Source organism: Maylandia zebra, linkage group LG16, assembly GCF_041146795.1.
Source record: "Maylandia zebra isolate NMK-2024a linkage group LG16, Mzebra_GT3a, whole genome shotgun sequence".
Classification (NCBI taxonomy): Eukaryota; Metazoa; Chordata; class Actinopteri; order Cichliformes; family Cichlidae; genus Maylandia; species Maylandia zebra.
In genome coordinates, this window is record NC_135182.1 from 36339659 (window position 1) to 36363008 (window position 23350).

The following is a 23350-nucleotide window of genomic DNA, read 5'->3' on the forward strand; positions in this document are numbered from 1 at the left end:
AAGTCAAAACAGGTCGATCCTAGATAATCGATTGCTTGTGTAGACTTGGGGCAGCCAGTTATCCCAGAATGCAGATCAAATCACAAGCAGCAATGGTGGTGGTGTAGTTTTAAAATACCCGTTTTTCTGTCACCAGCTACACTTTTAACAGTGTTTTAGCCGCGAATGTCGCGCCATATGTCTGGTCAGGTTGTCAACATAGAACATGTTTGCAAAAGTGCTCAGATGTTTTCAGAGATTTCACTAGCTCTGCTAACAGTTAGCATGCAGTGCACCGAGGGGGTTACGTTAACCGGTTTGTTTACATATTCCACTCTCCGTGTTCCACATGTTGCATTCGCAGATTCTCATTTTCACCGAACGATTGTCTCTTTCCGCCTGGTCTTGTGTCTCTGTGCTTCTGTAACATAAAGAACGAGCTGACATTTTTCTCACGAAACCAGCGATCAGCTCAACAGACCCTCAGTTTACCTGCATGCATCTGTCAGCTGTTTAACACCTGCTGCTAATTCAAGAAACACGCCTAGTTACCTGGTGATAGTCACAGTTTAACTGCACAAGATAAGTAAATATAGTGTTTTCCCCGAGCGCAGAGCTGCTGGAGCTCGTTTCCTTACAGAGCACTTTATAGGCGAACAGCTTCATCAGCGGCTGATGTCCAATCACCGGCACACAGCTTTGAAACCTCAGCTGAGTTTTAGCTCTCAGTGGTTAAACGCTGGACTTCATTCACTCAGGTTCTGTCTGTCGGGTCACGTTTACTTCGCTGTTTTATTTACAACTGAGCAAATCGGTTTGGCTGAGGTTAAAGTTACGTTTCATAACTGCATAGTTTCACAGACGTTTAATGGTTCACATGTGTTAGACTGAACTATCATCTAAATATCATCTGTTTTTTAATAGTTATTCAACTGTATTCTAAGCACCAGCTGTCTGTTAGAATGTGATTTTTTTCTCTCTCTGTTGGCAGAGGTATAAAAATACGCAGGAAAATCTGACGTGCATGGCGAACTTCACCGACGATATTTAGGGAGGAATAAACACACATCAAACATAAATGAACCATTTGCCTGTCTCCATAATTGAGAGAATTTTCTCTTCTTATGTCAACTCTCTCTCTCTTTTTTTTTCTTTTTTTTTGCTTTTTCGGTCATGTTATGTTTACCTGTCAAAGGCTTGTTACAAACTATGAAACACATCGTGCAGACTTCTGGATGTTAGAAGAAAACTAATACTGCTCATGAATGAGACTAAAGGCAGGAAGGTGTCCTTTAAAACTAAACATGTTAATAGGACCTCCCTGTTTATATCATAGTTTATGATATAGTACGTGTATTTCAGTAATAGCCTGCTGAGGCCACTATACGTGCTGGCCTCATATCAAATGTGAAGGCAGACTGAGTCTATGTTTGACGTTTTTTATATCTAATCTTCCTTTTCAAACATTTAAACAGCAGCGAGTCTGCAGCTGAGGGAACACAAATTCAAATTGTCGGAACAGGTTTGCTCGTTTCTTGGATTCATTTGGTGATTTATTAAATGTATAACTGTTATTCTAATCTGCTGCTGAGTCTCTTACACTTTTCTTTATGCTGTATATTTTCACGTCTCTGGAATAGTTGGCAGTTAGATAGTCAGCTGGGAAACTTTGTGTTAACTCATGGAGCTGAGGATATCGTGGATATGCTGACCTCGCTGCGTGGTGTACAGAGCGAGGTCAGCATGATTAATATTCACAATAAAAATATTAGCCGAACATCATGAAGTCTGTATGTGTTTCATAGTGTCGAACAACCTTTGTACAGTTAAAGCCAGCAGTTACTACATGACGGAAACACCAACGTTATCTCTTTTATGTGTTTATACACAGGTCACGCTGATTACTGAACAAAAACCCAAAGATCAGATGTTAAACAGATTTATTTGCTCTCTCTCCTCCTTAAACATGTTTTTAATGTTAGTTATAATTCAGAATTGGCGACTGAAACACGTAGGACACATAAGAACATCAGGAAATAAAACACCGATAAATATAACCTCAGTAAAAGAAGTCAGCGGGGGTTACTACAGCTGTGTACCGGGGCCTGCGCTTTGTCGGTGGGATTGCTTGCGAGGCGAGCGGGTCTATCCCACGCTTTGCCGTGAGACTGGGCAGACATCTCCGAAATCATCGAAACACTTTTGCAAAGAGGCTGTATCTTGACAAACCGACCAGACACATGAAGATTAAACCACTACATTCTCGGCTAAAAAAATATTAAAACGGTATTTGGTGACACACAAACAGGGTTTTTCAAAGCTCAGTTCTGTTAGCTTCCACATGCCGGTTGTTGTGTGCTAGAAACAATGGCCACCAGGCCAAAGCAATGGTTTTGACTCGATCAGCGTTAACCCCGCCCCCTGAGTTTGATGGGTGAGGCTGACAGATAAAATTATTTCATGATGAGAGCCAGGCGTCAAGACTGCCAAAATGAAATAAATAAATATATCATTAAATAATTAATTAAATGTGTCAATAATTAATTAATTACATATATCATAACTATTTATTTAATTAATTAATTCCAATTTTAATTAATTATTGCCACATTTAATTAATTATTTAATGGTGTATTTAATTAATTCATTATGGCAGTCCTGGCGTTCCATATCCTTTACCCCGAGTCCTAAAGTGTATATTAATTCTTTTACTCTTAAATATTTATTGTTTGTTTACTTGCACTGCTGTAACTGGAGCCTCGTCGTCTCTCTATACGCTGGACTGTATGTAGCGGAGATGACAATAAAGTTTACTTTGACTTCAGCAGCGAGCACCGATGTTTTTTCGAAATTCTACACGCGAAAGGTGAGCGCGAGAGGCCTCGGTGCGCCTGCTCGCTGCTGAAGTCAAAGTAAACTTTATTGCTGCTTCCGAATAGAGCACATTTCATTCATAATGTTGTAAATCCAAGCCCATCATGTATTCATGATTTGAATCCTGGGTTGTGCGAAATCCCAGAAATAAACCTTAGACAAAGTGAATCTGTGAATTAAGTTCATACTGGAGTGCAAAATTAAAACCAAGATGGACAAGAAAAGTTCAAAGCCATCAGGTGCTCAGTTTAGAAAAAAGAGAAAAGAAGAGGAGGAGAAACGAGCAACAGATGCAGGTAAGCAGATGTGTGATTGGATAATGGCAGCTCATCCTGAAACAATCAGAATCAGAATACTTTATTAATCCCTAAGGAAATAATGTGTGTTACAGTTGCTCCAAGAAGAAATGGTAAAAACAGCAACAGTAACAGACTAAACTCCAAACAATACATTATGTTACAGGTTTTACACATTTAAGAAACAGCACTAATATATACAGATCACTCAGTTATAAATATCAAGGATTAACAGAGGGGATTATAAATAAATATCAAGAAAATTGATGAGAATATTCCAGAGTAGAAAAAAGCGTGTGCAAAAAGTGTTCACAGTGTGTTAGATGGAGGAGCTGTACAGGGAGCCACAGACAGGAATGATTCCTGTGTCGGTCAGTGGTGCATTGTGGGTAATCTCAGTCTCTCACTGAACGTGCTCCTGTGAGTAGCCAGCATGTCATGGAGAGGGTGGGAGGTGTTATCCATGATTGTCCTTATCTTGGACAACATCTGCCTTTCAGACACCACCCTAACGTCCAGCTCCATCCCCACAACATTAGTGGCCACGTGGATCAGTTAATTTAGTCTGTTGGGGACAGTGAAAACTTGGGCGCTTCTCTGGCGCTGATAGTTGGCGTCTGTCTTGTGTCAGTGACATAAAAGACGGATTTAATGCGACCTGACCATCAAACAGCAGTCGCTTTCTAAAACATCAGATATGTATCGGATTCAGCACCCAAGTCGGATTTGTGCCGTTCACACTGTCACACCATGATGGGATATGGGTCGCATAGGGTTTGGCAAACAACATATAACAACGTAGCCTTAAGCTTAGGCACAGAAGCGCCCGAGAAGACATCGTGAACGCTTCCTGGCCATCCAGTGTAGATGTTAGTGAAACTGTTGGGAAGACAACGTTGGAGAAACGGGAACATTTTATTTGTAGTGTGAACAAGCAGACAAAAAAAAAGCAGATTTGATCAAAAAATCGGAATTGAGCATTAAGACCTGCAGTGTGAACGCAGCCTTAGAGATGAAAGAATTTGGGCTGGTTTTAACTTTCAGCCATGCTGCTGTGTATGTTTGAGTTTGGACCAGGAAATAGCCGATGACGTCACAAAACTGTGCAGCAATATTCAAGAAAAAGTTCCAAAACATGAGTACAATCAGTCAAACAAGAAGCTGGACTTGGCGACCTGCTCTGACTCATCACAGAATCTATGAGAACTGACGGCACGGAGCCGTGCTCGTCCTGACAGCAGTCACTGACAGGTGAGACCTTTACTAACACCTCTTTTTTCCTCAAAGCTCGAATTTGTGGCCTTCCTGTAATGTGATCCTGTATCTGTCGTCTTTATCCTTCTGCTGCTCGGAGCAGCGATCTGCTGCTGCAGAAGTGAGCTGCACATTTCATTTCTTTTGTTTTTATTTAAACTATTGAAAAATATAAAACTAAATAGGAACGAATTTCCCAGCAGTCGGGAGTTTTTGGGGAAGCTGTGAGAGGGCTGAATGACACAGCTTTAGAGCTTTAATTTACAATTAATATTAGGAAAACATACAGTTGATATCAAATGTTAAAAAAGTATAAATCCAATATCTTGGTTACATTTTCCAGTCACCGGCATGCAGCCAGTGTCAGCCGCTCCTGCTCTTTTCTTAGTGTTTTACTCAGTATTGGAGTGCTGGTTTGTTCCCCTCAAACGAGTGGGTTGAGACAGTTTTGGTTCTCCTTGATGCTGAGGAACTGTTGCTTTCATTGAGGAACGTGGCCGCGGCGCAGCAGATACACACTGCACGCTTTGTGATTGCCCTGATGGCGCCGGTGTTCTGACAAACCATCCTACTTTTGGCAAAACGTCCTACCATAAGTAGTTTATGCACATTTCTGCTGTCACAGAGTAATTTCAGCACCAATTTAAGTAGGTATGACGGTTTGCCACGTAACTGTGCCCATCAGAGTATGCTTGTAGCTCATATTCATAAAGCCAGGACGGTTGGCCACTTCATTTTACCCGTGAAAGTATGTTTGTAGGTCACATTCACAAAGGTAGCATGGTTTGGCACTGAATTTTACCCGTCAGAGTATGTTTCTAGCTCTTATAAACAAAGGTAGGATGATTTGGCACTGAATTTCGTGTTGTGCGTATGCGCAGAAATAACGGGTAGGATGGTTTGTCAGGTAGGATGGATTCCCTGATGTGTCAGCAGACTCACGGCTGACATCAGGAGACTAACACATCGCAGGTATAGAACGATCAAGTGCTGATTCTGGTTAAAACATTGCTTTACTGAGTGTGCACTGAGACGTCCATCCATCATAACACAACGACAGAGAAAACAACTCTACGATCCTGCTGCTGTAAAAGTACTGCAGTGATGTAAAGCTGTGTCACCTCAGCGTATTGTACGCATGAACATAAACCCGTAGACGACTTTTCCTCCCTTTTCCCTGTTATTGTGAATTAAAAAAAAACACATATAAACCGCAAAAAGTAACCACAACATGTTAGTCATGGGTTTGTCTCATAAGGGAATGAAGGTGAAGTTAACCAAGGTCACTTGAAGAGCAGTTGAGTATGGGGAGCAGTTTGTAAAGTGAAACATGCTGAAATTAACGGCAACATTTTTCCACATTTAGCTCAAAGCCTTACAAAAACATATTTTTTCAAGTAATTTTTTACAACATTTAGTAAAATATTTGTAACTTTTCATCAGATGTTAAATGTAAAATCTAAATATTATATTTAAATCTAAATGTTAAATGTTAAATCTAAATGTTTAGGCTAATATGCAAATGTATTGTACGGATCAACGGAAATACCAAAATAAAAGCTTCCCGAAAACCTCCGGTGCAAAAGTGTGCCGGTGTTGTGCCAGAAACTGATTGCCGTCTGCGGGAGCGCGCGCAGCTGCTTAAAGCTGCAGCGCCCGGATTACTTGCGTTGCCAGCTACTTCCGTGCAACTGATATAACGGGCGGGGGGGGGCAAACAAACACATTTATGCCTTTGTTATTAGGCAAAGGTATGCATTTATGGAACTTCAACGTTTCTTGTAACTGAATTATGACGCTTTTCAGAACATTGCTTTCAGTGTGTAGCGCAGTCACGAATGACTACACGCATCAGGATGTAATAATTAATGCCTACAGGTTTAGTATGTCTACTCTCGTTGTTCATATTTGTTATAAGACTGTCGAATAGTAGTTAAAACAATAAAGACCTATTGTGCCAGTATCACCATGACTCTTTCTTGTTTGTTCAGAATAACGACTGAGAACATGGCATTTTAGCGCTACCAAAAAGTGATTGTGGCCTATAACTCGTCACTGATATTTCTGCTTCAAACTTGGCGGATGTCATTCAGAAGGGTCATATGTCAAATATTACATCTCAAACAGTCCCTTAGAACTGCTGGATAACCTGTAAAGGAACATTAACATTGATAATATGCCATTTTCAGCCTGCCAAAAAGTGATTGTGGCCTATATCTTGTCACTGAAACAATGTTTCTGCTTCAAACTTGCTGCATGTCATTCAGAAGGGTCCTATGTGACATATTATATCTCAAACATTCTCCAAGAACTGCTGAAAAACTTTTAAAATAACATTAATACCGATAATATCTCATTTTCAACCTGCCAAAAAGTGATTGTGGCCTATATCTTGTTAATGAAATACTATTTCTGCTTCAAACTTGCTGCATGTCTTTCTGAAGGGTCCTATGTGACATATTATATCTCAAACAGTCCCTTAGAACTGCTGAATAACCATTAAGGGAACGATAAAACTGATAATATGCAATTTCCAACCTGCCAAAAAGTGATTGCCGCCTATATCTTGTCACTGAAACAATATTTCTGCATCAAACTTGTTAGGTATCATCCAAAAGGGTTATATGTGACATATTATATCCCAAACACTCTCCAAGAACTGCTGAATAACTTTTAAAGGAACATTAACATTGATAATATGCCATTTTCAACCTGCCAAAAAGTGATTGTGGACTATAACTTGTCACTGAAACAATATTTCTGCTTCAGACTTGTTGGGTATCATCCAAAAGGATGATATGTGGGACATCATATCCCAAACAGTCTCTAAGAAATGCTAAATAACCTTTAAAGGATCATTAATACCCATAATATGCCATTTTCAAGCTGCCAAAAAGTGATTGTGGACTATAACTTGTGACTGAAACAATGTTTCTGCATCAAACTTGTTGGGTATCATCCAAAAGGGTTACATGTGACACATTATATCTCAAACAGTCTCTAAGGACTGTTGAATAACTATTAAAAGAACTTTAATACCGATAATATGCCATTTTCAGCCTGCCAAAAAGTGATTGTGGACTATAACTTGTCACTGAAACAATATTTCTGCATCAAACTTGTTGGGTATCATCCAAAAGGGTTACATGTGACACATTATATCTCAAACAGTCTCTAAGGACTGTTGAATAACTATTAAAAGAACTTTAATACCGATAATATGCCATTTTCAGCCTGCCAAAAAGTGATTGTGGACTATAACTTGTCACTGAAACAATATTTCTGCATCAAACTTGTTGGGTATCATCCAAAAGGGTTACATGTGACACATTATATCTCAAACAGTCTCTAAGGACTGTTGAATAACTATTAAAAGAACTTTAATACCGATAATATGCCATTTTCAGCCTGCCAAAAAGTGATTGTGGACTATATCTTGTCACTGAAACAATATTTCTGCTTCAAACTAGGCGGATGTCATTCAGATGGGTCATATGTCAAATATTATATCTCAAACAGTCTCTAAGGACTGCTGAATAACTTTTACAGGAACATTAATACCCATTAATGTTCCTGTGGGGCAACCGTGGCTCAGGGGGTTGGGAAGTGCATCTGTAACCGGAAGGTCGCCGGTTCGTTCCCCGGGCTCTCTGTTCTGGTCGTTGTGTCCTTGGGCAAGACACTTTACTCTACCGCCTACTGGTGAGGGGCCGATGGCGCGATATGGCAGCCTCGCTTCTGTCAGTCTGCCCCAGGGCAGCTGTGGCTACAACCGTAGCTGCCTCCACCAGTGTGTGAATGCGAGAGTGAATGAATAGTGGCATTGTAAAGCGCTTTGGGTGCCTTGAAAAGCGCTATATAAATCCAATCCATTATTAATGTTATCATCTATAGCCCATTGTGTAAGCCAGTTCTTGTCATTTAGTTAGTATGACATGTATTTCTTGTCTGTGTGTTTCTTGTTGTCAAGCCTCCCTTGTTGGTTCGTGTCATGTCTGTAATTTGTTATACTTGCTGTTTTACTTTGACAGTCCTGTGCTTCTTTCTTCTTAGTGCTTAATTTTACTCTTCTACTGTGATGTCATAATTTTCATTTCATTAAGCTGTTTCCCTATATGTTTCCAATGTCCATGATCACCTCCTGTCTGTATCTCAGACCTTTTTCTTCCTTTGTTTTGCTGTCAAGTCATCTGTGTATTTTACCTTCACGTCTCATCACAATACTCATTGTAGTCATCATAGATAAGATAACATAAGATAGGATAGGATAAGACTTTATTGATCACACAATGGTGAAATTTTTGTGTTACCTCAGATCAAGTAGGTAGGTATCAGAAGGAAAATACAAAAATAACAATAAATACAAACAAATATAAAATACACTTTATACAACGGTAGCATACAAAGTATGTGCTTATGGATGTGCTTGTGGAAATATCCAAGACATAAACTATATAGCTTAACATAACTATTCTACCATTACTGTTCCTGTGAAGTAATAGATATCTATACGTATAGACATGTACATGAGCACACACGTAGACAATAAATATACATATGTATACATACATATATACCTGCACACCTCCATAAACAGAGAAGGTGCATTTTGCATTAATTTTGACCATGGATGACCACAAAGTCCAGTGAATTATGACATCGTCATTGAGGAGTTATAGAGTTTAACTGCTGTTGGGATGAAAGATCTGCGAAAGCACTCCTTCCTGCAGCAAGGATGTTTCAGGAAGGAGCTGTGATAGTTGTCTAAATTGGTTTATATTTAGCATAGTTTCATAACAGTTTTCATAATTATTTTCCAACTTTAGTTGTTTCTCCTGTTCCATCTTTGCTTGAGTTTTGTCATGTTTACCTGCCTTAATAAAATCACTTGCTTTTGGTTCTAGTCTCTGCTCTGTCTCTTCCAGTGTCTCCATTTGTGTCCTCTTTCTTGTTCAACACAAGCACTTACTATGATTTTCTAAAAATAAATATGATTCCAATTTTTGGAATAGCAAATGTTACTTCAAATAATGACTGCATTGTTATATATTTTATTCACAGTTTGCAGAGTGCATCTTAAAAGATGTTCCAGTAGAGTTTGAGAACTCTGCTTCAAGTATTGCAAGTCTGAGACAACAGATTGCAATATGTCTTCTTGAGAATACAGGTATCATTACAAATATAAATTAAATAGTAAACTACAAATTGTTTTATTGAACGTGTTTTTAACATTGTTCTTTTATTGCTATAATCTTATTATGTAGTCATGCAAACAGATTTCATTATTATTAAAATTAAAGTAATTGCTTCTTGTTGTTGAAGATGACCTGACTGACCTATGCCACTATTGTGGGAACCACGATGGTGACACCGATTGGGTAAATGCTTATGTTTTACATGTCCATAGCCCATTCAGTCTAAAAACATGATAAAAAAATCACGAAACAAAAATATAATTTTAAAAATGTTACAAACTATGTGAATACATCATCTGAATTATTGTAGTTGTAATGAATGGTGGACTGCTTTATGATCTGCGTATTTTGCAAAATTGTTATTTAAATACTTCTTTGTATACCACTATTAACATAATACTTGTGTTTCCTTGTTTTGTCTAATTCAGATTGGCTGTGACATTTTCTCACGGTGGTACCACAGGGGCTGTGCAAAGAAGCCCCGCAAGAGCACAGAAAACAAATTTGTCTGTGAGCATGCTGGTCAGACAGTTAGGTTCTCTGGCAATTTTTCTAAGGCTTTGAAATGTGTGTTTTGTATCGTTGTCTCCAATAATATTAATTCGTTGTTTATTTATTGATTTATTCATTCATTCATTTATGTTTGTGTTGCTGTGTGTGCTTATGTATTGTTAACAACATTAAAATTCAGCTTTGATTTGAATTAGTTTGTAGGATTATTCAATTATTTCCTGTTTCCTAACAAGTTAGCATTATAGTTACTGTGGGAAAAGAATTAATATATATGTTGTTTCATGGTTTACTGGTGTTCAGCTTCCACTATACCCCCTGTTTCTGGTATATTTGTTAGTTTATTTAAATTGGTGGTTTCTTCTTTAATTGGATGTTATTGTTATTGTTTTTTGTTTTTTGTTTAAATTAATAAGTGCCGTATTGGAATGACATTTTTTTACCTTTTGTTTTCTCTTTCCTATTACTTATTGTTCCTAATTTATTTATGCAGATCTCCTCCCAGCTGTTTCCATTTGGTGTTATATTTGGTTTTATATTTGAAATTTGACATTTTATGCGCTGTCCAATAAAGGCTTTATTTAAATTTTCAGCAGAATGTGTCACATATTATCCTTCTGAATGACATCAGTCAAGTTTGAAGTAGAAATATTGTTTCAGTGACAAGTTATGGTCCACAATCACTTTTTGGCAGGCTGAAAATGGCATATTATGGGTATTATTGTCCCTTTAAAAGTTATTCAGCAGTTCTAAGGGACTGGTGGAGATATAATATTTGACATATGACCCATCTGAATGACTTCCAGCAAGTCTGAAGCAGAAATATTGTTTCAGTGACAAGATATAGGCAGCAATCACCTTTTGGCAGGTTGGAAATTGCATATTATCAGTTCTATTGTTCCCTTAAAGGTTATTAAGGATTTCCTACAGACTGTTTGGGATATGATGTGCCACATATGATCCTTTTGGATGATACCCAACAAGTTTGATGCAGAAATACTTTTTCAGTGACAAGATATAGGCCACAATCACTTTTTGGCAGGCTGAAAATGGCATATTATCGGTATTAATGTTCTTTTAAAAGTTATTCAGCAGTTCTTGGAGAGTGTTTCGGATATAATATGTCACATGTAACCCTTCTGGATGATACCCAACAATTTTGAAGCGGAAACATTGTTTCAGTGACAAGTGACTTTCCCTGGAATAGCCTCCCACTGTCGTTCTCTAAACCTAAAAGAGAACTATGGATTTGATCAACTGGTCTCTGAATGCTATTGACTCCCTTTTCTCAACGAGAAATCTGGGCTCGGGAGAGCCCGAGTGCCCTGGAGGGACTTTCCCTGCCGGATACACGATGGACGGGTGGCAGAACTGGAGGATCATGTGCCTGGCGGGACTGTCGATCGAGGACGCTGAAGATATCTATCTATTCGGAACCATGATAACAGGGTTCATGCTGATCGGAGTTGGCTTAGCCCTGGTTTATCGGAGAAATAAGAGAGCGGAACCGGCTGTTCAAACCCCCCCCCAAGGCTGCCCGCTGGAATCGAAATGGAACGAGGCGCAACCTCTCACAACGAACGTAATATGGTCAACACCTTGGAGACGCTTGCAGCTGCTGTGAAGGCTCAAAGCAACAACATTGAGCGTATGAGGGGATACATCAGAGAGAGGCCTGCTCAAAATGAGACCCTTGAGCGACAGTTGGAAAACATCGCGGAACGGATCACTGCAGCTGTGAGGTCTCAGAATCAAAAGAACGATAACACCATGGAACAGAAGTTTGATACCATCATAGGGAGGCTCGCGACTCTCCAACGGGAGATCGAGAGGCCAGTGTCGGAGTGTTAAAGAGCAGCCTGAAAAATTCTCCTGGGCTGCTCGCATGAAAATTAACAAAATCAACATGAACATTGCGGACCCCCATAACGCGCCAGCTGCAGGCCCAAGGCTGGAGCCAAACAATCACTCCCTGATAACGACTGTGTTACGGCTATTCTTCCCATCCCATGCAAGGACACCTGGATTGGCTGGAGGACTGTTTACTTAGCCTGATAGGCCGAAGGACACTGTCTCAGCTGAACTATGGACACGCACACACACACACTTACACTGATAAGCACTCACTCATCCCCCCTCCCTTTCCAACGCCTTCGATGCTTGTTTCCTGCGAGGGAACACGGCGGGTCTGAGCCCGCGCTGGAATGATAGCGCTGTGCAGGGCGGCTGCTGTGTTTGCTTCGGATTACTCCTCACCCCCCACCCACCCCTGTGGCTTGTCATGTCTTCACAATGTTGTGCTGTGGACATTTATGTGCTTTTTTGTGCAAAGGAGTTTTTTGTTTCCTGTTCTCATGCTGTCCTACCATGGAAGCACAGTATGAGTAGGGGTCTCTTTTTTCCTCTTGTACTTTCCCCATTGTAGTGTACATTTCAATGTTTTTTTCTCTGATTCTACCAATCTCCGACCTGTATCCCCATGTACTGTTTGTGCTATATGTGTAAGGTCGGGGGGGGGGGGGGGGGGGGGCAACCTGCATGTGACGAATAAAGCTTTGATTGATTGATTATAGTCCACAATCACTTTTTGGCAGGTTGGAAATTGCATATTATCAGTTTTATCGTTCCCTTAATGGTTATTCAGCAGTTCTAAGGGACTGTTTGAGATATAATATGTCACATAGGACCCTTCAGAAAGACATGCAGCAAGTTTGAAGCAGAAATAGTATTTCATTAACAAGATATAGGCCACAATCACTTTTTGGCAGGTTGAAAATGGCATATTATGGGTATTAATGATCCTTTAAAGGTTATTCAGCATTTCTTAGAGACTGTTTGGGATATGATGTGCCACATATCATCCTTTTGGATGATACCCAACAAGTTTGAAGCAGAAATATTGTTTCAGTGACAAGATATAGGCCACAATCACTTTTTGGCAGGTTGAAAATTGCATATTGTCAGTTTTATTGTTCCCTTAATGGTAATTTAGCAGTTCTGAGGGATTTTTTGAGATGTAATATTTGACATATGACCCATCTGAATGACATCCAACAACTTTGAAGCAGAAGTAGTATCTCAGTGACAAGTTATAGGCAGCAATCACTTTTTGGCAGGTCGAAAATGGCATATTATGGGTATTAATGGTCCTTTAATAGTTATTCAACAGTCCTTAGAGACTGTTTGAGATATAATGTGTCACATGTAACCCTTTTGGATGATACCTAACAAGTTTGATGCAGAAATATTGTTTCAGTGACAAGTTATAGTCCACAATCACTTTTTGGCAGCTTGAAAATGGCATATTATCAATGTTAATGTTCCTTTAAAAGTTATTCAGCAGTTCTTGGAGAGTATGTGGGATATAATATGTCACATGTAACCCTTCTGGATGATATCCAACAATTTTGAAGCAGAAACATTGTTTCAGTGACAAGATATAGGTGGCAATCACTTTTTGGCAGACTGAAAATGGCATATTATGGGTATTAATGACCCTTTAAAGGTTATTCAGCATTTCTTAGAGACTGGTTGGGATATGATGTGCCACATATCATCCTTTTGGATGATACCCAACAAGTTTGAAGCAGAAATATTGTTTCAGTGACAAGATATAGGCCACAATCACTTTTTGGCAGGTTGAAAATTGTATATTGTCAGTTTTATTGTTCCCTTAATGGTAATTTAGCAGTTCTGAGGGATTTTTTGAGATGTAATATTTGACATATGACCCATCTGAATGACATCCAACAACTTTGAAGCAGAAATAGTATCTCAGTGACAAGTTATAGGCAGCAATCACTTTTTGGCAGGTCGAAAATGGCATATTATGGGTATTAATGTTCCTTTAAAAGTTATTCAGCAGTTCTTGGAGAGTATGTGGGATATAATATGTCACATGTAACCCTTCTGGATGATATCCAACAATTTTGAAGCAGAAACATTGTTTCAGTGACAAGATATAGGTGGCAATCACTTTTTGGCAGGTTGAAAATGGCATATTATGGGTATTAATGACCCTTTAAAGGTTATTCAGCATTTCTTAGAGACTGGTTGGGATATGATGTGCCACATATCATCCTTTTGGATGATACCCAACAAGTTTGAAGCAGAAATAGTATCTCAGTGACAAGTTATAGGCAGCAATCACTTTTTGGCAGGTCGAAAATGGCATATTATGGGTATTAATGGTCCTTTAATAGTTATTCAACAGTCCTTAGAGACTGTTTGAGATATAATGTGTCACATGTAACCCTTTTGGATGACACCCAACAAGTTTGATGCAGAAATATTGTTTCAGTGACAAGATATAGGCGGCAATCACTTTTTGGCAGGTTGGAAATTGCATATTATCAGTTTTATCGTTCCCTTAATGGTTATTCAGCAGTTCTAAGGGACTGTTTGAGATATAATATGTCACATAGGACCCTTCAGAAAGACATGCAGCAAGTTTGAAGCAGAAATAGTATTTCATTAACAAGATATAGGCCACAATCACTTTTTGGCAGGCTGAAAATGGCATATTATCAATGTTAATGTTCCTTTACAGGTTATCCAGCAGTTCTAAGGGACTGTTTGAGATGTAATATTTGACATATGACCCTTCTGAATGACATCCGCCTTTGCCTAATAACAAAGGCATAAATGTGTTTGTTTGCCCCCCCCGCCCGTTATATCAGTTGCATGGAAGTAGCTGGCAACGCAAGTAATCCGGGCGCTGCAGCTTTAAGCAGCTGCGCGCGCTCCCGCAGACGGCAATCAGTTTCTGGCACAACACCGGCACACTTTTGCACCGGAGGTTTTCGGGAAGCTTTTATTTTGGTATTTCCGTTGATCCGTACAATACATTTGCATATTAGCCTAAACATTTAGATTTAACGTTTAACATTTAGATTTAAATATAATATTTAGATTTTACATTTAAAATTCTGTTTTAATTATGAGAAGTTACAAATATTTTACTAAATGTTGTAAAAAAGGACTTGTTTTGAGCTAAATGTGGAAAAATGTTGCCGTTAATTTCAGCATGTTTCACTTTACAAACGGCGCCCCATAGTTGAGGTGCTGCTGGAGTGGGTGCAGTATGACTCCCTTCAAACCCTCTGAGGTCCCGGGTATAATCGGCTGTTTTTGACTACTTCTGATTTTGCATTTCACCTTTAAAAGCGGTTTCCTCGCCTTGTTTAGTGTCATTCTTTGAGCACAACGTCACAGGTCTGAATTTACTGTTATTTTTTCATTTTAACTGTATTAAGAAAATTGAAAACAAAACAACATTTTAACAGCACAAATTTTGCAAATAGCAAAGTTACAACTCCTTACCTAAAAATGGAGGCAATACATATTTTTTTCTTTATCATAATTCTGGTTTAGGGGCGTAAGGGTTAGTTAGTCTACACATGCTGACATGGAGACTCAGTGTGGCAGCATTTTGTTGCTGTGGCATCTTTAATCGGTCATGTGAGTTTGAGTGGTAAAGCTGGACTCAACATATATGAGACCAGAAGCAAGAATTGCTAAACTCATAACATATGTTTCAAAACTAAACGATATAAAGCTGCTAAAACACATAAAAACGATGACTTCATGTCCAGAAACAAATCTGGCACTTGTGTGTAATACCAGTTTATTCCACAAGATGGTGCAGCGAGTCAACGAGCCTCTGGAGGACACGTCTGGAGGAGAATTTTAAAAAGAAGCTGGTGGAAGTTAAACTTAGTATTGTTGCACCTTCAGATGCTCAGCTGATATCTGAGTCTTTTCATGTCCTGCAGCCTGAACGAGCACACAGCGAGGCTTCTGCTGAATGCTTCTGCCCTGTTTCCCCTGTAATGGCCTGAGGAGCCACGAGATGGCTGCATTCTTAAATGTTTGATGGAGAAGACGCAGGAGGCGGGTCCACAAGGGGAGGAGAGTGAGGCTGAGGAGGAGGCGCAGATGCAGAAGCGGGCAGAGAACATGGACAGGGAGCTGGCCACGCTCTTCCATCTGATGAGGAAAGTTTCCACACAGTGTGCAGAGAGTAGGCCTCCCTCACCTCCTTCCTCCTCTCAGCCCCGGCTCTGCCTCCATCCCGGCCTCCTCTCCCTCCCCCCCTGCTCGCAGGCAGAGTGATGAGTGTTTCCTGCCAGCCTGCAGACAGACGTGGACGCTGCTGCTGCTCTCACCGCCGCAGGAAGCAGGACGATCAGCCCAGAGCTCCGTGCCACCTGAACCCGCTGTGAGCCGCACATGTGAGTGCACACACACACACACACACACACACACACACACACACGCACACACACACACACACACACACACACACACACACGCACGCACACACACACACACACACACACACACACTGATGTCTGTGAATGAGTGTGTGTGATTGGAGCTGCGATGGTGGTTCCAGAGGATCGGTCAGGTCAGTAATGAGAAGCAGACGCTGCTGAGATCACAGAGAAACCAGCAGAAAGCTGAGTCATCATCCGTCTGTCCTGATGGCCGCTCACAGCTAAACCCACAGACTCACCGCATGTTCTGACCTCGTCGGGTCATCGCGTCCAGGAGCTTCAGCATCAAAGTAAACCCTGAGCTCACTGGCTTCATTTGAACTCTGAATTCATTTCTTCCATCTTTTAACAATCAGGAGCTCCTGCAGCAGCCAGAGGGCTGATCCTCTGACGGTAACGTGTTGTGAAGCCAGCGCAGTTTCACGCTCCGCGCTTGAGTCTGTGGACAGCCCACATTTTACTGACTTTTTACGTGTGCGCTGTTAGAGCCTGGCCAGGAGAGCGGCTCAGAGAGATTCACTGCTGTGAATGTCCAGCCTCTATATGTGCTCATTTTAAAGCTTCAGCACACTTTGAAGAGGATCTGAGACCTTCAGGTTCCACAGACACAGAGAAACACTTCTTCACACAGATGCAGCGGATATCTTCATATTCCAAGGAAGTCTCTCACAAGTGGATACAAGAACTCTTAATGATAAAAATCTATTAGTCATTTAAAGTAACTTGAAGATGGAAAGATTGTAGAGGTTTCTTTGAGGTAAAGTCCATATATGCACTCTTCTTAAATAATCTCACTGTCAGATCGGATGTTTGACCCTGTGAGAGGTCGTCTGGATGGATAGATGGATGGTGCCCAGGTATAAGAGTCTGGACTTTAGTTTCACAGCCTGCCGTCTACTTAAAAATAAAGAGACCACAGTCTCAATGTGGGGAAAAGTATGGGGCAGGGGGCGTCTGCAGCAGCACAGATTTAAACCTCCAGTGAACGGCTGATGGAGGTCAGTGACGCGTAAACACGCTCCACACACAGGAAGCTCTTCATCAGCACTGAAACACCACTTGTAACCACAAAGAAGGGAGACGCTGAGAGCCTCACAGCTTCAGTCATTTCTCTTTACTCAGCTGGTCTTAGAGATGGAAGTGCAGATTAACCCGATACGCCTCAGGCTGCTCGACAATTTCCCCCAAATTTCCCCTCAAACATCTGCTTATATTGGTATGAGAGAAAAATCATTCTGCTGCTGGATGTAAGCTTTCTGGGTCTACGTCTGGATCTCTGAGCCTTTCTAAACACATGCAGCCCCAACGCTTCCAAACTAGAGATGCACCGCTCGTGCATTCAGACTTTTCTCTAGCAATGATCTGCTGACGCCGATATTCTTTCCAAGAACTTTATTTTCATAATGAAAGAAATGCTTAAACTTTATGATTTCCCCCAAACTCCAGTCAGTTCCAGGATCTGCTCTCAACAGCTGACTGCTTTCATCCTTTCATTGCTCATACCGAGGCTCTGGACAGCTGTAGCCTTGTTTCCTTTGTTATCTAATCTAAAATATCCCTGTTCGGTTGGGTGACAGAGTGTCAGTGTCTCATTAGGTTTGTTGTTACAAACATTGTGGTTTAATTAGGTCCCACTGACAGGAGAGTGACGAGGCTAAAGACATGTTAGCATGTGCACCGCTCTGCATGTTACACTTGCATGAAACGGACGACTCGCACTCGGACATATGGGAGGCTGACCAACCGAGAACACTGGAAACCAGCAGATTATTATTCATGGATGATTACCCGGGCTTTTCTTTGGCCTCTCCTCGTTCGCCTCCCCGCACATTGAGATTACAGATTCTGATTTTTGGAGTTTTTTGATTTGAATATTTTAGCCCGTACTTGTTTTTAGTGTTTTTTCGTCTAATTGTCTGATGTCTTCTTTAGTGTGGGTTTTTCACACCTGAGCTGGTTACTCAGGTCGGACGAGATCTCCGCTCAGTTCCAAGCAATCGCCAAAGCGCTTCATTTGTGGTGTGTGGCGTACACAGAGGGTACCTGTGTTTACCTTTGTCGCTCCTGCCTCAAACACACCTGGCCAATAAGCAGACTGGACGTTCCCACCTGGTTCATAGTGACGCGTTGCGTTTCACTCTGTGTGAGCAGACACCAAAGCTCCGACTGATTCAGACCACAGCAGGCAAAAAGCCTGATCATTAGCTTCCTGCGTTCCTTTGAAGGCTGATCATCTTTTATTGTTCTCCTGATTCTCTTCATCCTCGCCTACATCGATCGACCTTGTAAACTTTACTTGGACCATGATAATAATAATGAATGACTTTCGCTTCTTATGCTTCGGGATTTGTTACCATAACATATGTAATCATCACAGCACAGCCTCCATAACTGTGATGGTAGGAAGATAGAATAAAAGTGCTGGGCTCATATAATCGATGTTTACAGCAGGTAAACTGTGTTTTAAGGTGTTCAATCATCATCAAAGCCAAAACGTGGCTCTCGCTGTCAGACATGTCTGGGCTTGTCTTGTTGTGCTGTGGGGAACACAGTTTTTTAACCAAATTTAAGTGTCTGATGGATGATGGTGTGGCTGTGAGCTGTTTTAAAGACGGTTACCATGAAGACGCCACAATAAAGGCCTGAGCTTGGTGGTTAAAAGAGCACATGATGCAGCCCACTGGGTCACAAGAACACGGTGAACCGCTCAGGAATAAACCAATAAATCATGTTAGATAATCGGTTTTACGTTCAGTGTTCAGAGCTGTGAGTCTTTCAGCTCTGCCTGTGAAGCTGCAGCTGCTCAGAGGGAGATGGAGGAAGAAACGAGCTGTAGCTGGAAGAAGGAGAAAGGAAGGGCGGATTAGGGTGGGTGCCTGTGGCGGAGCATGATGTCAGAGGAATGTGCTGAGCCTCTCCTTTAACGAGCAGCGGCCACCTCGCACTCATACGCTTCAACCCCGTCCAGCTCGTTTCGCTGTCGCTTTTCTGTCCTCGGGTCAGCCGCCGCTCGCCTATTGTGGTCCGAGCAGCCCGTTTGTATTTGTCGCACACATGTGACAGATATTTACTGAACAAAGATGCTTTAAAAGAGCACAAATATGACACGCAATCACATGAGAGGAAGAAGAGTGTCGTGTCAGAGTGTGGAATGTGTTTTCAGTGGTCGATTTCCAGCATCCGGCCCTGCAGCTGCAGCTCGTTGCAGGATTACAGATGGAGATGGAGGAAAGGGAGTGGAGAGAGCGAGGGAACACACACAGAAAGTGACTGGTATCATGAGCGGGAGGGCCAGATGCTGGGAACAGCTGGAAAGACTATGACTAATATTAGCAGTGAGGTAAGACGGTGGAGGATGGAGGGGACGGAGGGCAGCTGCTACTGTAAACCAGCCACGCTGAAGTCACGTTTATTTATAGCCACACAGTCATCTCACCAGAATCTTTCATGGTCGACGGCTCGATTTACTCTACAGACTGTATATAAAAGATGGAGGTGGCCACCGTGACCTCCTAGAATCCAAAGTTTGACAAATCAACACCTGCCACCTTGTTACCTGCTAATTAACATCCAAATTAAACACTTGAGTTTAATTAGTGCATTCAACTGGAAAAAAAGAGCAGACGCCAGCCAACGCTGCAGTTCCTCTAACGTCCAGCAGAGGCTCCAGCAGGGAGGCAGTCCCCCAGACTCCCATGTTAGAAGATCCAACTTTACAGCAGAAACAAACATGAGCCTGAGGCCTTAAATCAGAGGCGTGGCCTCTGCCAGGTGGATGGTGACACAGCTGGCTGTAGCTGCTAGCTGTCTGCTAGCTTCACATGAACCTGACCTCTGCACCGTGTTCGTGCTGTTGGATCATTTTTAATGGCATCATGTGACCAATAATATGGCTGCTGTGAGGTCACTATACCAACTGCCCAGGAAGCCTGAGTGATTATGAAGCGTTGTGAACAGGTGTGTGTGTGTGTGTGTGTGTGTGTGTGTGTGTGTGTGTGTGTGTGTGTGTGTGTGTGTGCGCGCGCGCGCTATGTTCCTATAACTCCTAACTAAGCTAGCTAGCTGATATCTTAGCACTGCACCCTCTGTTCAGCTCCAAATAAAAGATGGTGCTGACCGTGAAGTGTCTAAACTAGTGTGTGATGTCATGGCGAGACTATCCAGCCTTTATAAACGAGTAAAAGGTTGACTTTACTTCACACACACGCGCGCACACTTGTTTACACTGCACTGAAATCCATAAAAGGCTGGCAGGTTAACAGTTTGTGTTCTGAAAAAAGATCTTCTCAGAAACAAAGTCCGGGAACATTTCTATAAATAGCGTCCCCTGTGGCTGCTAAAGCGGTGTGTAGAGCTGAGAAGTGTTTGCCGAATCCGTGAGTGCAGAAGCACCTCGAGCAGAGCTGGGTCGGCCTCGTAAAGCCGCTGATCGCTTTATATCCCAACAGTCTGCAGTCGGCTTCAGACGAGGGAGCAAAACACGATAAAACCGAGCGCGACCCCAGAGTGAGACGGATCCCACTGAGCATTTAAATACAGCCCGAGTGAAGCATTTAAACTGCGTCAGCACTTGGAGCACAAGCTCAGCACAGGCGTGTTCTCAACTACAAACTGACCTGGGATCAGTGCAGCTTCAGACACACAACACAGAAAACACCACAACACAAATATGTGAAAACCTCTGAAAGGTCTGCCTCACTGATGCTTTCAAAGCCAACATCATGTTTGTTGTTGACATTTATGACATCTCCTTAATCTCTGGTTTTCCAAAGCTCCCAAAGAAACAGTGCTGAGTAAAACGACAATCTGAAACACAACAAAACCGACGAAAACAGAGCGAAGAACAGGAGAGATTTATTAGAAACATGAGCAGGTTAGCAGAGCAGCACAATATCACCTTAAAATCGTGCCTCAAGAGTTGAAAGAGAGCTGTGATAATGATATTTATGGTGGTAGGGACATACTGAGTGATGGCAGACCGTATGACATGTAAGCACAGGCATCGCCTTAGTGATGATTTCAGTGGAACAGCTATTTAACCGTTTACTTGAACAATAACTAGACTAACTAACCACACTCTGTCACAGGATGAAACTGAAACTTCCTGTGATGTTGTCTCGGGCCACTTAAAGCTTACCTTTACCACCGTGTGACCACATCATCACTTTCCATCTGCCACAAGCTCTTCCTGTCTCGTGGAGCGCAGTTAGTGAGCGTTTCCTCGATGTGTTTACATCGGGGTCATTGCCAGTGGCTCGTACCTCCTCCTCGTGTGCCCTCACAGTCTGATCACGTTTCCAGAGCACTGTCATTTGTTGGTGGTTGTGGCTCATTGGAAGCTGGCGGGAACATGAAAACTGTTCTTTCAAAAAAAAAAGTCAGTTCCAGGTAAACTGTTTTATTGGTTCACTTAAACATTCAGTAATCCTGATGTTTGAATCTGTTTGTACGTCTGTGTGGACACAAACCAAACCAAAAGCAAACACAAACTTGTGAGTCTGGATGTGCTCACTGTTTCATTTGGGGCATAAAGCGAGTAAATGAAATTATTTTAATGAATGTAAACAGGAAGCTGAACATCTCGCCACAGCTCAGCTCTCACAGACTTCAATTTAAAATCCCAGAACATGTGAAGCAAACACAGCGAGGTGTTCCTGGTCCTGTCACTGATGGATGGATGGACGGATGGATGATGGACGGATGATGGATGATGGATGGATGGAAGGATGATGGATGATGGATGGATGGATGGTTTGATGGATGATTGATGGATGGATGGTTTGATGGATGTGTAACGCGCGGCAACACTAAAGCGGTCGCGCCAGAATGTCACGCTAAAAAGAAAGATTCTTTAAAATACAAGGGGGAGCAAGCGAGTCAGATACCACGGGCACAGAGAGGGAGCAGGTCTGATCAGAAACAGTTTATTACTGGGCCAGGGAGCACAAATAAAACACCCTTAAAATGTACGTAATAAAATGTTGTCTCTCTACTAAAAACAATTCTAAAACCCGTAAAACTACCATTTTCTACATTCACTAAAACCCCCCCTGCTATAATTATGCCACATGTTCATTATGGGTCCATCAGCAGGCCAGGAATTCCTCCTTTAGAGCAGAGTCCACGCCAGCCTCGTCTTCGGCAGACAAGAAAGAGCCTCCCATCTTCTTGTCCTTCCGCTGGCCCATCACTTCCCAGCCCGGCTTGCGTTCTGCACCCGAATCCATCATGCGACCACCGCCACAGCTCCCCTTGCGTCGGTGTCCTGTAAAATAACAAATAGGGGCCAGAACAATGGTCCCAGAAGCGGCCCTGGCTCATGGCCATGGCGACCCTCTCCCAATCCAGCTGCACCCAGTAAACAACAGTAGAGACCCTACTCACAAATGCAGGCAGAGGTAAACCTCTGCCCTGCTGCCAATCACAGCGTCGTCTCTTACTGTTGCCGTTCCATCAGGTCAGGACTTGGTCGCCGCATCACACTGGCCATCTCGCATTAACCTTCCAGTCTGGGGCCTCCCTCCTTCAGTGCTCAGCTAGCCTGTTTTTAAAAGGTCTTTACACAGCTGATAGGCCACCTCTGGACACACCCCTGCCTCAGCAGGTGGTCCCTATCAGCTAATTTGTCCCATGTCCACAGTGGATAAAAACCATGTCACATAAAGCACTAAAAACCATGCAATAGAAACAGAATAAAACCATGTAAATAAAACGACACTCATAAATAAACACTAAAAATCAGAATAAAAATAAAATACAAATTTCCACTGTGTGACAGATGGATGGATGATTTGATGGATGATGGATGGATGGAGTTCACATGTGAAGAATTCCTCCTTCCTGCTCGGGTTGTCCTCACAGCACTCAGTGTGGGAACAATGATCCTAGTGTCTCAGGTTCTGTTGGAGCAGCAGGAAAATTACTCCGAGTGCCGACGGGAGAAGTGAGCACATCATTGCGTTCG

The 23350-nt window shown here is 41.9% G+C and overlaps 1 protein-coding gene across 2 annotated transcripts in view; it reads left to right on the forward strand.

Annotated features, from left to right (window-relative positions):
* The first annotated feature begins 4316 nt into the window (after nt 1-4316).
* Nucleotides 4317-23350, forward strand: part of LOC101484739 (exosomal polycystin-1-interacting protein) — a 27869-nt gene continuing 8835 nt past the window's right edge. Inside the window, exons 1-2 of one of the 2 annotated variants that reach the window (XM_076875416.1) lie at nt 4317-4400; nt 15883-16341. The gene's annotated coding sequence lies outside the window, so the exon portion shown is untranslated. Of the gene's footprint in view, nt 4401-15186; nt 15323-15882; nt 16342-23350 lie in introns of those variants that run through there. The other variant, XM_024805494.2, reaches the window with a different exon arrangement.